The following is an 11487-nucleotide window of genomic DNA, read 5'->3' as shown; positions in this document are numbered from 1 at the left end:
TGGAAAAAAAATCGTATTTGCAAAAAAAAAAGTAAAAAATTGTAAGTCTTGAGTTAAAAAATATTTATTTTGATAGATATCCCACTCGCATCCCACTAAGCGACCAAAAGGGTCTTCAAGGATAATATCTAAGCTTTTGTTTGACCTAAAAAAAAAGATTAAAAAAGGGTCCATTTTGAAAAAAAAAAGTCAACAAAGTTTTTGATTTTGCAAAAAAAGTCAAAAATTTTATGTTTTGAGTTACAAAATATTTATTTTGATAGATATCCCACTCGCATCCCACTAAGCGACCAAGTAGGTGTTCAAGGAAAATATCTAAACTTTAATTTAAGAAAAAAAAAAAAAAAAAAAAAAAAAAAAATTTTTGATTTCGGAAAAAAAATATTAAAAGTTTTTTATTTTTTTTTTAAATATTTTTTTTCGAAAGATCGAAGAAATAGCTATCTATACTATTTGGGACACATTTTGCTAAGAACAATAGGTAATAAGTTACATGGATAAGAAAAAACCCCTGTTTGACCAAATTGTCAAAATTTTACCCCCTATAACTCAGAGAGTTCTCGACCGATGTTGTTGAAAAATTGTGTCTGAGTTACTATCCAATAGAGCTAACCTTGGTGCAAATTTCATCCCGATCGGAAGACATCGATTTCAAAAGTTGGTTCACTTGACATGAAATGCCCCATATACATAGGGTAAAACTAGAGGCGCAACTGAGAGTAAAATAATTACTCTCTTCACACGTACTTGTGATATGTGAATTCAACATACTTGTGAGAGAATTAAACACATACAAATATTTAAAATTTTAACTACGATATTCTGATTAAATAGAGACCGAACCACTTTATTACACTTCTACACAATATTTTGCATTTTTTTTTAATACTTTTCAGGACACTTTTTTGCCGAAACACGTTAATTTTGCTCAAACGAAAAAAAATATTTTTGATTAATTTTATTTTTGGTGAAATTTAATTTATAGAACAGAGTTTAAATTTTTGGCATTGAAAATTGAAGAAAATTTAAATAAATTAAAAGTTAAACATTTTTATACAACTCTGTGTGTTAGGTGAAAATTAAAAAGGCACCAATACAATATCAAAACTATGTACTAATACATTCTCACGAATTAGGTTTTTGACAACAGACTTAGGTTTTCTCCCTCTCAGTAACGCTTCTATGGATATATTATTCTATGGTTATATACTACATACATACATATTTACAAAAGAAGCATTTCAATATTTTCAATTAGAAATTGTTTGAATTTTCTTTTAAAAACAGGAATTCGTTCAAAATTTCTTAGATCTTGTAGAAGATTATTAAATTCTATACTACCCATATATTCTACTCGTTGTTTTGTAGTTTTAGACAACTAAAATACAAAAGATTTCAGAGCAATATCAATTATGGATCCAAAAATAAACGATTTTCAATTTAAATATTGGGCGAAATGTGACTTAACTCTTTTTTAATTAAAAAAAAACTTTATTTAAGAACATATAAAAATTTTATGTTTTTCTGAAAGATATTTTTACGGAGAACATTCTGATATAAATAACATGTCCTATTCTTAGAATGTGTTGCCCCTAAGCCCATCGGAATTTGACCTATTTTTTATCAAAAATTCAACTTTGTGCCACATGTTCTAAAATCCCAAAGCTGGGATTAGAAAACAAAACGAAGCTTTGGAAACCTTGATGTGTTCCCTATTTATCGCCAAAGTATTTTCCTAGCCCCGAGGGAAATGTGGACCCTATGGGCAAAATTGTAAAAAATACCATTTTTGGTATTCGTCATCTGATCCCAGCTTTGGGATATTAGAACATGTGGCCCAAAATTTAAATTTTGATTAACAATAGGTGAAATTCCGAAGGACGTAGGGGCGACATTTTCAAAAAAAAGGAAATGTTCTCCGTAAAGATACCTTACAGAAAAATATAAAATTGTTATATGTTCTTAAAGAAAGTTTTTTTTTAATAAAAAAAGAGTTAAGTCACCTTTTCGCCCAAAAAAAACTGCAAAAATTTACTATTTTTTTAATATTTAAATTGAAAATCGTTTATTTTTGGATCAATAATAGATATTGACTAGCTAAGCGCTTTTCAAAAATATTAAAATCTTTGAAATCGGATGGGAAACAAAAAAATGGCACGTGTTTAAAAATTTTACATGTCGAAGGTACCCTACTTTGTATTGTATGGCCCATTTTAATAACTTAAACTGGAATGCCCGCGTAAAATTTTATCCCGATCGAACCAGCCCACAGTGGTCGGTGCTGCATGGAGTCGGCGGCCAAAAATACTTCCAGTGTAGGTCACGGCTTTATAAATATGTCAGAACTGTTTAATGATAAAATGGGAGTGTTAGATGACTCATACCCAGCCCTACCATACCTTAGCATCCAAATTCACCACAACGCTCAGTGCGAGGTTATGACATTCTAGTTAATCAAAATTCCATATCTCGGTAATAAATAATACTACATTTATAATTTTTGGTACAATATATAATAAGGATATTACACAATTTTTTTCAAAAATGGGCGTAATTGTATAACTGCCACACCCACTCCTCATATAAGTGAAACTATAAACTTTTTAAAATTGATAAAAACTTAAAAATCAATAAGAATTCTTACTAAAAAAGTTGCAAACTAAATCTGGACCACACCCGCTCATGTGAGTTTAATAAAATCGACTCCTTTTAGGCAATCCAATCAAAATATGTATTTTGAACTTTTGTTTTTATACGATTGCATTTTTGCCAAAATTTTGAAATTTTTTTCCAATTATAATTTGAGCGTGTTTCTAAATTACTTTCTTCAAATGTGTAGCCCTCATTTTTAATATAGTTCACGACATCCTTCACTTTTCGAGCTTTTTCAGCATTTTAAGCACCAAATATCAAAAATATGTGAGCGCGAAAGTTTGCAATTATAAGATGTGACTATTGCAAAAACAATTTATAATAAGGACCAAATTCATAAAGTAAAAATATTAAAAGTCCGTGGAAAAGCAAAAACAAACACAATTCTTTACATGCATAACAATAACAAAGCAACGCGAACATAAACTAACAAAACACCTCACAAAAATTCAAAGTTGGACATCGAAAACAACGAGGCCGCTTTGGTGTATGGGACATAAATCAAAGAGATGCAAAAGGATGCAGCTGAAATTTCCAATTTTAGAATCTTGGAATATTAACTAATAAACCAGAAAAAATCCCATTGGAGACATCAGGGGGAAACACAACTAAAACTCTATTTGAAATTGAAATATATGGTCGAACGAACACTAAAAATGACACTGGGCAAATATTAATTTTATAAAAAATAAACAAGAAGCTAAACACATTGTAGTTATCTTAAAATTAAATTAATACCTTCCAATTCAATATTCATTTTGATTTATTTAAAAAAAAAAAAAATTTATATGGTTTTAATTAATTTAAAGTTACGCTTAATTTTCCAGTTTTTCACTCTGCAAAAACTAACTGTCAACATGCTCTCACTTTTGAAGCTATTCCTGAAGAGTATAGTTGGAATAAAACAAAAACAACTATAAATTTTAAAACCTTGTTTTTATAAGAAATAGTGATGACGGAATTGATGACAAACTTTTCACTTCGTTTTTTTATTTTTGGCCTATGGGATCGACCAGTGTGCAGCCGTTAACTCGATTGAGCGATGTCTGTCTGTATGTCTGTAAAAGTCTGTGCAAGAAAAATGTTTATTGTTCTCCTAAGCAGTTTGGTACTGAAAATCAGCAAAATCGGTTCAGTGGAACCAGAGTTATGAACTAAAATGTGACACACGTTATTTTTATGTTAAAAGGACTAACTCTGGTAAAAATTATAAGAATCGGTCCATGATTTCTACTAGCGCCCATACAAATTTCTTCCCGAAATATGTTTCTATGGTCTGTAAATGCCTAAAAAATTGCAGCATCCTTCCCAAATTCAGGAAAACTAAGTTTCGTGCTCAAAATTATCACAATACCAAATTTTTTGTGGATCTGCCCATATTTGACCATAACCCCCATATAAAGTTCACTTCCGAAAATCACTTAAATAAGCATAAATGTCTTATAAATGTCGCCAATATATACCAAAATTGCTATACCTAATTCTATGAAGATCGGTAATAATTGGTTATAGCTCCCATATTAGGACCACTTCCGAAAAACAAATCTCTAATTTATATTTAGAAATCATACTACAGGATTTTGTGAATATCGGTCCATATTTGACCATAGCTCCCATATAAGGTCCACTTCCGAAAATCAGTTAAGTACTCATAAATCTCAAATCACTAAAATCCTCATAAATTTCTTACAGATTTAGTTATCAGGTTGAAATTCGAAACAAATTTGTTCAATATACACAAAAATCGATGTACCAAATTTTACGATAATAGGTCCATAATTGGTCATAGCCTCCATATAAGAACCACTTCCGGAAAACACACTAACCTGCACAAATATCCAAAATAATCTGTACTGAACAAAAATTTTACGCCGATCAGTAATTTGTATCCAAGAATCGTACTACAAGATTTTTTAAATATTGGCCCATAATTCGGCATAGCTTACATATAAGGTCCAGTCTTGTTAATGGCGTTGTTTATATACTTAGGCCCATAATAGGTCATAGCTTCCATATATTGAACCAAAATAGTACACAGATCAAATCTTACTACTGAATTTTGTGAATATCGGTCCATAATTGGCAACAGCTCCCATATAAATACATAAAAATCACGTTAAAATATTTTATAACAATCGAATCATAATAGGTCATAGCTCCCATATAAATCCCACAACCCAATATTTTTAAATATGTCTAAATATATTTGTATACTCTTTTTTATATTCTGTTTCTTCACTTGAGGTTAAAAAGGAAAAATATTGATCCAAACGTATTAACTAATTATTAAATATATAAATTGTTAAATTTCATACGTTCCAATAGGAATTTCAATTATAAATTGCTGAATTAGATACAAATTTTATGTACTTTTGAAATAAAATATTTTCTGCGTAAACTAGTATTTCTAACAATTGTTAGGTGGGGGGTATAAAAGATTCGGCACGGCCGAATATGGTACTCTTATCCCAGGACAAATTATTTTCCGTAACATTTTCACATTTAACATTTTTTACGTAACATTTAATAAGACAAATTTTAAAGAAAGTCTTTTCCTTTTTAGTATTGTAATAATATATTTATATTATTTTAATGAAAAAAAAAAAATAATTTTTGTAATTCTCAAACACTCTATAGTTTATTTGTATAATATCTTTAGTTTTTCTAAAGCCTTTTGGGAAAATGTTTCCTGATGATCTGGCCTAAGCAACCAGTGAAATGCGCATATGAACTAGCTTATCCCCCAACAATAAATTTCAGGGAATTTATCAAATTAAAAATTGGGAATTTAGCATAAAACGATTTTACTGAAATACTAATTTTGTATTCCCGAATAACCTTTTAACAATATAATTAATTAAACTAAAAATATTCATTATTATGGTAGTGAGAAAACAATGGAAACTTATTTTTACAAAAATTGTCTGGTTCTTTTAGTGACTCAGTATTTTGTTGGAAATCCCTTATTTTTTTTGTTGCTGGAAGAATCAAAGAATCTATCGTCTTTGAAATATTTTGCCATTCCTTACAACCTCATCTGATAAAGCTTCCTTCGTGATATAATTTGGAGTCCTTATTTATTTTGCGATTTATAATTTCCCACAGGTTTTTTTTTTAAAAATAAAAATTTATTATGAATATTTATCTAGTATATATTTATCTTGAAGTATACTTTTGTGAAGGGTATAGAAGTTCGGCACAGCTCTTACATGTTTAGTTTTATGTTTAAATTTTAAGTTTAAATTTGAAAGCTTTTAAAAACCCTGCACAATACTCGCTTATTATTATATTTTGTAAAATGTGTTTCTAAGGTCACAAGAACTCTTCCAGAAAGAGCAGTGGTTTAATTTTTAAATATAACTCTTTGATACATCCATCTTATTGTTTAGGTTTGTGAGTAATATTTTTATGGAACATACAAAGTACTTTTGGTTACATATGTTTGTATTCTATGTATAGAATAAAAATTCTATGATGCAGTCGTCTGCGTGACTCATCTGTGCATTAATCATGACTCTCTCTTTATATATACATATTAGGGTGTTCAATTATATGACTATTTTTTAAAACCCATTTTTTTTAAATACTTAAAATTAATAAATATTCAAGTTGCAGTTTTTATATTCGAAAATCGACAATTGGGAAAAATCGTCGGATTTAAAACAAACCAAATTTGTATATTTAAAACCGGTTAAAAAAAAGTCGTGTGTTAGGTTACCCTAAAACATAAATTTTTATACAATCGTATAAATCTGTGTTCAGCAACAAAAATTTCAATTAGTGCTTAATCTTACACATAGCAACACGTAACGTAAATTTTAATAATTGAAATTATTAAACTGAATCTAAAAAAGAAAAATGTCCAAGAAATTTGTTATCGTACTTTTAATAATACAATTAATAGCTCTGTTCCAAATGGTGCAATGTCGGCTCTTTAACATTAATAACATTAACAGATGTGATTATGTTGATCACAATAACAGGTGTATTCAACTGATTAGAAAAACACTAGGTTACAATAGAATGAATCTTAGAGCATATCCAAAGGTAAGATACTATATAATATTATTAATTTAATTGAACCCAAATTAATGCATATATTTTTATTTCCTTAGGCGAGTAGAAATATTGTTCGAAATTGAGATACTGCCAACATTTATATCTGATGAAAATCTTATAAAATTATTGAATAATGCAAATGTTTTCAATAAAATTCTATTCAGTGTGTTAGCAAAGCAGTTCTTAAATAAAATATTCACTTGAAGCTAAATTAAATTATGTGTTTTTCATTTATTCTTGAGCAAATTTCACAAAATCATTCCAGCAACATGATACACAGTGATTGACAATACACAATGGGGCAGAATCGAATTTTTTTGGAAATAAATCTGGCATTTCTAAACGGCTGGTCCGATCAGGATAAAAACTGAATTGGGCCAAGTAGTATTCGAGTTAAGTTTGAGTTTCTAAAACTAAAATTTATATCAAAATTTTAATAGGATTGCAAATATTAGGACCAATTTGATCCACATTTATTCCGAGCTATATTTTTTTTTGTTTAGATATGTTAATTTTTGGTCTTACAAAAAAAAGTCAATATCTCAATTAGATTAAAAAATATGCCACTTTAAAACTCCGTCCTTCAAAAATATTGCACTTTTTCATACACAATTTTAAATAATTACTTCTTTGTTGATCAAAATATATCAGAGAAATAATCTTCCAGATCTTTAAAAATGGCAAGAGACTGAAAAAACCAGAGTACTAACAAATTTCATACTATTCAAAATCATTTCACTTTCAACTGAACAAATCAGCAATTACATCTATTAAAAAGAAAAGTCATTCGTTCGATCACCCTAATAAAGAGATATTTATACCATTGTGTAACTCAGCATTCAACTATAATAGTTTTCATTAGTACTCAATCTTAGACATAGCTAGACGTATCGTAAATTACAATAATTGTTATTTAAGAAAATTATAATTAATTAAAACAAAAATGTCCAAGAAATTTGCTATCGTAACTTTAATAGTGCTATTAATAGCTCTGTTTGAAATGGTGCAATGTCTAGATACATATCCTTCTAGAATTGGCGTTAAAAAGGTTGACAATAATTGTGCTTATCTTGATCATACTGGCAAGTGTGTTCCTAAACAGAAAAAATCATTAACTAGACGAATGGGTAATGAAATTAAAACATTACCAAAGGTAAGATAACAATCACATAATATTATTATTTATATTACAAATTAAAATACATTTGTTTCGTTAGGAGAGTAAATATGCTGTTAAAAAAGACGATAGTCCCAGCTGGTTAGAAAGATTGTTTGGCAAGGGGTCCTCATAAGAATCTAACAAAAATTATTTAATAATACAAACGTTTCAAATAAAATTAAATTCAATAAAAAAAAAATAATATAAAAAAATGTGTTTCTTATTCATTTGTTCCATAGCTGTAAATTGTGAATATTTTTATTCAAAATATTTCCAAAAACTTAATTATTTTTGAATTTTAGTTATATTTGAAAAAATAAATTTATATTGAAATCATTCTATATTATTCAAAATAGGATACTAATTAATATATATCTATTTAGAATATAAAGCAATAAATATTATTTGATTTAAATAGAATACGATATTAAATATATTATACTGAAAAGTTTTGAATAAACATTCATAAAATTATACTAATATTATTTGTATTTTAGTAACAATAAGTTGTATTTTATTCAATATATAATGAATAGATTTTAAAATATTTTAATCAATATCAAAACATGTAATTATTTTCAAATTATATTTTTATAGTAAAAATAAAATATTAATTTAGTTTATTCAACTAGTTATAAATGAAATATTATTTTATTTATTCGAAAATTTGTTGATCGATTTTATTCAAAGCAATTTTCTTTGAATAATTTTATTTCTCCAAAAAAAAAGAAAAATATTTAAATATTCAACAAAAAAATTTAGAATACTTTTATTCATAGAAATTTTCTTTGAATAATTTTATTTGTGAAAATAAAGTCAAATATTTTAACAACTAATTTTTGAACAGTTTTATAAAAAAAAATTTTTGTGTGTGAAAATGAACTCGGACGATGAAGATTTTTCATCCGATGATTATGAAAAAGATCCTTCGTTTTCTATGAAAAACCAAAAACAATGCTCAAAAATAATTCAACGATAAATAGCCCTAGGAGGAATGCCATGTCAGACGATCATTTTGAACAACTAGTTCCTTTAAAAACAGTTTTCAAAAATAATTCATGAATTTTGTTCTTCACAATTTAAATTAATAATAAACCTCCAATTGAAACCATAAATCTGTGTTCATATTCTAGTGATAATCAATGATTAAGTAGTAGTTTTTAAAAATAGAATATTAGATATCATAGAATTAGGGTCTGAAAAAATGTGTAATTCGTTTTGAAAATAACTTTTTCAACTCAGAATGCAATCAGAAGACATTTTACATCAACATTATTGTGAAATAAAAATATTCTTTAACATTTATTAGAATTATTTCTATTCAGTAATTTTTGGAAAAATAAATTTATTTGTTTCAAATTTGTGAGAAATAAAAATATTTCTAAAGTTTTATTAGAATTATTTCTATTCAATCATTTTTTGTTTGAATAATTTAAGTTTTTTGTGTTTTGTTTGAATAAATATTCCAAAGAAATTAGTTGATTTTTTTGTATCTAAATGAAATAAATTTAAATTTTATTCAACTTTGTTTTATTTGAATATATAAAATTTTACTATTTTCTAAAAAAAATTCAATATAATTTAATTAAACTAATATAAAATGATTATATTTATAATTTATTTGGTTTTAAAAGATATAAATATGGATAAATTTAACTGTAAATATTATTAATAAATTAGACAAATACTTTATTTAACTAATAAATAATTTGGAAAATAAATATTTATAATTGGAAACAAAAACTAAAATAATATAAAAAATATTTATATTTAGTATTTTATTCACAAGTTACAGCTATGATTTGTTCTTGTGAAAATTATATGAATTCCAGTAGTTGCACTAAATTAAAAGTATTTTCCATAAAGATTGTCTAAACATATGCTTATTGCTTTTAATGCAAATATAGCTCAATACATCGGTGGCATCCAAGTTATGTTAACTACGATAGGAACTACGCTATTAGTGTAATAACACAGAGGCATAGAAATACGACCAACTTAAAGATATTGAACAAGGATTTTTAATATAAATGCAGTTATCATGCACTAGAAGTGTTAACGAAATCTAAAATGCCATAAATCTATATGCAACAATAAATTGTTTTAATTTAGTTTTAAACTTTCTTAAACGGTCATCTCTTATGTAACTATTTATTTAATTAGTCATTTATTGCATATCTGTAATAATCAAATATCAAAAATAAAGACAATGATTGGAAAAACATTTGAATTTTCACAATTTGATGTTTTGCTTCAAAACTAAAATATATTTTTTGCTTCAATTTGTTATTATAACTCCGAAATTATTGAGCCGATTGAAACGCAATATATACATAAATGTATCAAAGGTTATGTAAATCCACTTTTCCAAGTTTATTTTAATAACATCGGACTAATCCTTTTGGAGTTATCATTAATTATGAGGAGAAATGTCTAAAACAGTTTATAATACATATGTATTACTTAAAGAAATTTAAAAAAAAACAAGTAAGAGTGCTATATTCGGCTGTGGCGAATCTTATATACCCTTCACCAAATTATACTTCAAAATTTTAAATATTTTTAGGTAAACAAAATTTAATATTTTTTTCCAGTTGTTTTTTGAATTTTTTGGAAAAAAAAATTTTCGATTATTTTAATTTTTTTTTTTTTAAATTTTAAAAAAAAATTTTTTTAAATTTAAAAATTTTTTTTTAAAATTTAAAAAATTTTTTTTTGATTTTCCAATTTTTTTTTTTTTTTTTTAAAAAAATTCGGGTTCAAAATTTTTTTTCCCGATTTTGACCCATTGTAGGTCCAACTTACTATGGTCTTATATACGTCGTTGCAAATGTCTTTGAAATATCTATCATTAGATATCCATATTGTCTATATTAATGACTTAGTAATCCATATATAGATCAAAAATAGGTCAAAAATCGAGGGTTTTTACTCATATCTCCGTTATTTATGGACGGATTTTGCTGATTTTAAATAGCAAACTTCTCGAAAGCATGGCTGACAGAATTATTGAATATTTGTATCCCGAAGATATCTGGGGTCTTCAGAAAATTGATTTCAACTAACAGACGGACAGACAGACGGACGTGGCTTAATCGACTCCTCTATCTATAAGGATCCAGAATATATATACTTTATAGGGTCGGAAATGAAAAATGTAGAAATTACAAACGGAATGACAAACTTATAGTATATACCCTTCTCACGAAGGTGAAGGGTATAAAAATCTATCAATAGAATTGAAAAATTTGACCAATTTTTTGCTTAGGTTGACCTGTGTAATCTAAAATTGGAAATTTCTTTTCGAACAGTTAGCCACAGGGCTGGTGTTACTTGCTATAGCCCCGCGAAAGAAAGCTCTTACACAAGTTTAAACATGAACATTTAAACTGGTTTAAACAGAAATTGGATAAATAAGAAATGCTTATTATGTTTTATTTTATTTTTAGTAGAACATATTAATAAACAAGTAAGGAAGTATGGTCGGTCAAGCCCGACACTAAGTAAAAGAGCAAAAACATTTTTCTTTTAAAATTTCAATAATTTATATTTTTGAGGGATTTTCGGAAGTGGGCCTTATATGGGAGCTATGACTAATTATGGACCGATCGTAACAA

General features: G+C 26.8%; 1 long non-coding RNA gene across 1 annotated transcript; it reads left to right on the top strand.

Annotated features, from left to right (window-relative positions):
• Window positions 1-7587: 7587 nt before the first annotated feature.
• Window positions 7588-8082, top strand: LOC135956508 (uncharacterized). The gene is made up of 2 exons (XR_010576379.1): window positions 7588-7864; window positions 7929-8082. It is a non-coding gene; the product is annotated as an uncharacterized LOC135956508 (long non-coding RNA).
• Window positions 8083-11487: the final 3405 nt, after the last annotated feature.

Source organism: Calliphora vicina, chromosome 4 (assembly GCF_958450345.1).
Source record: "Calliphora vicina chromosome 4, idCalVici1.1, whole genome shotgun sequence".
Lineage (NCBI taxonomy): Eukaryota > Metazoa > Arthropoda > Insecta > Diptera > Calliphoridae > Calliphora > Calliphora vicina.
This window is presented reverse-complemented; position numbering and strand designations above follow the sequence as displayed.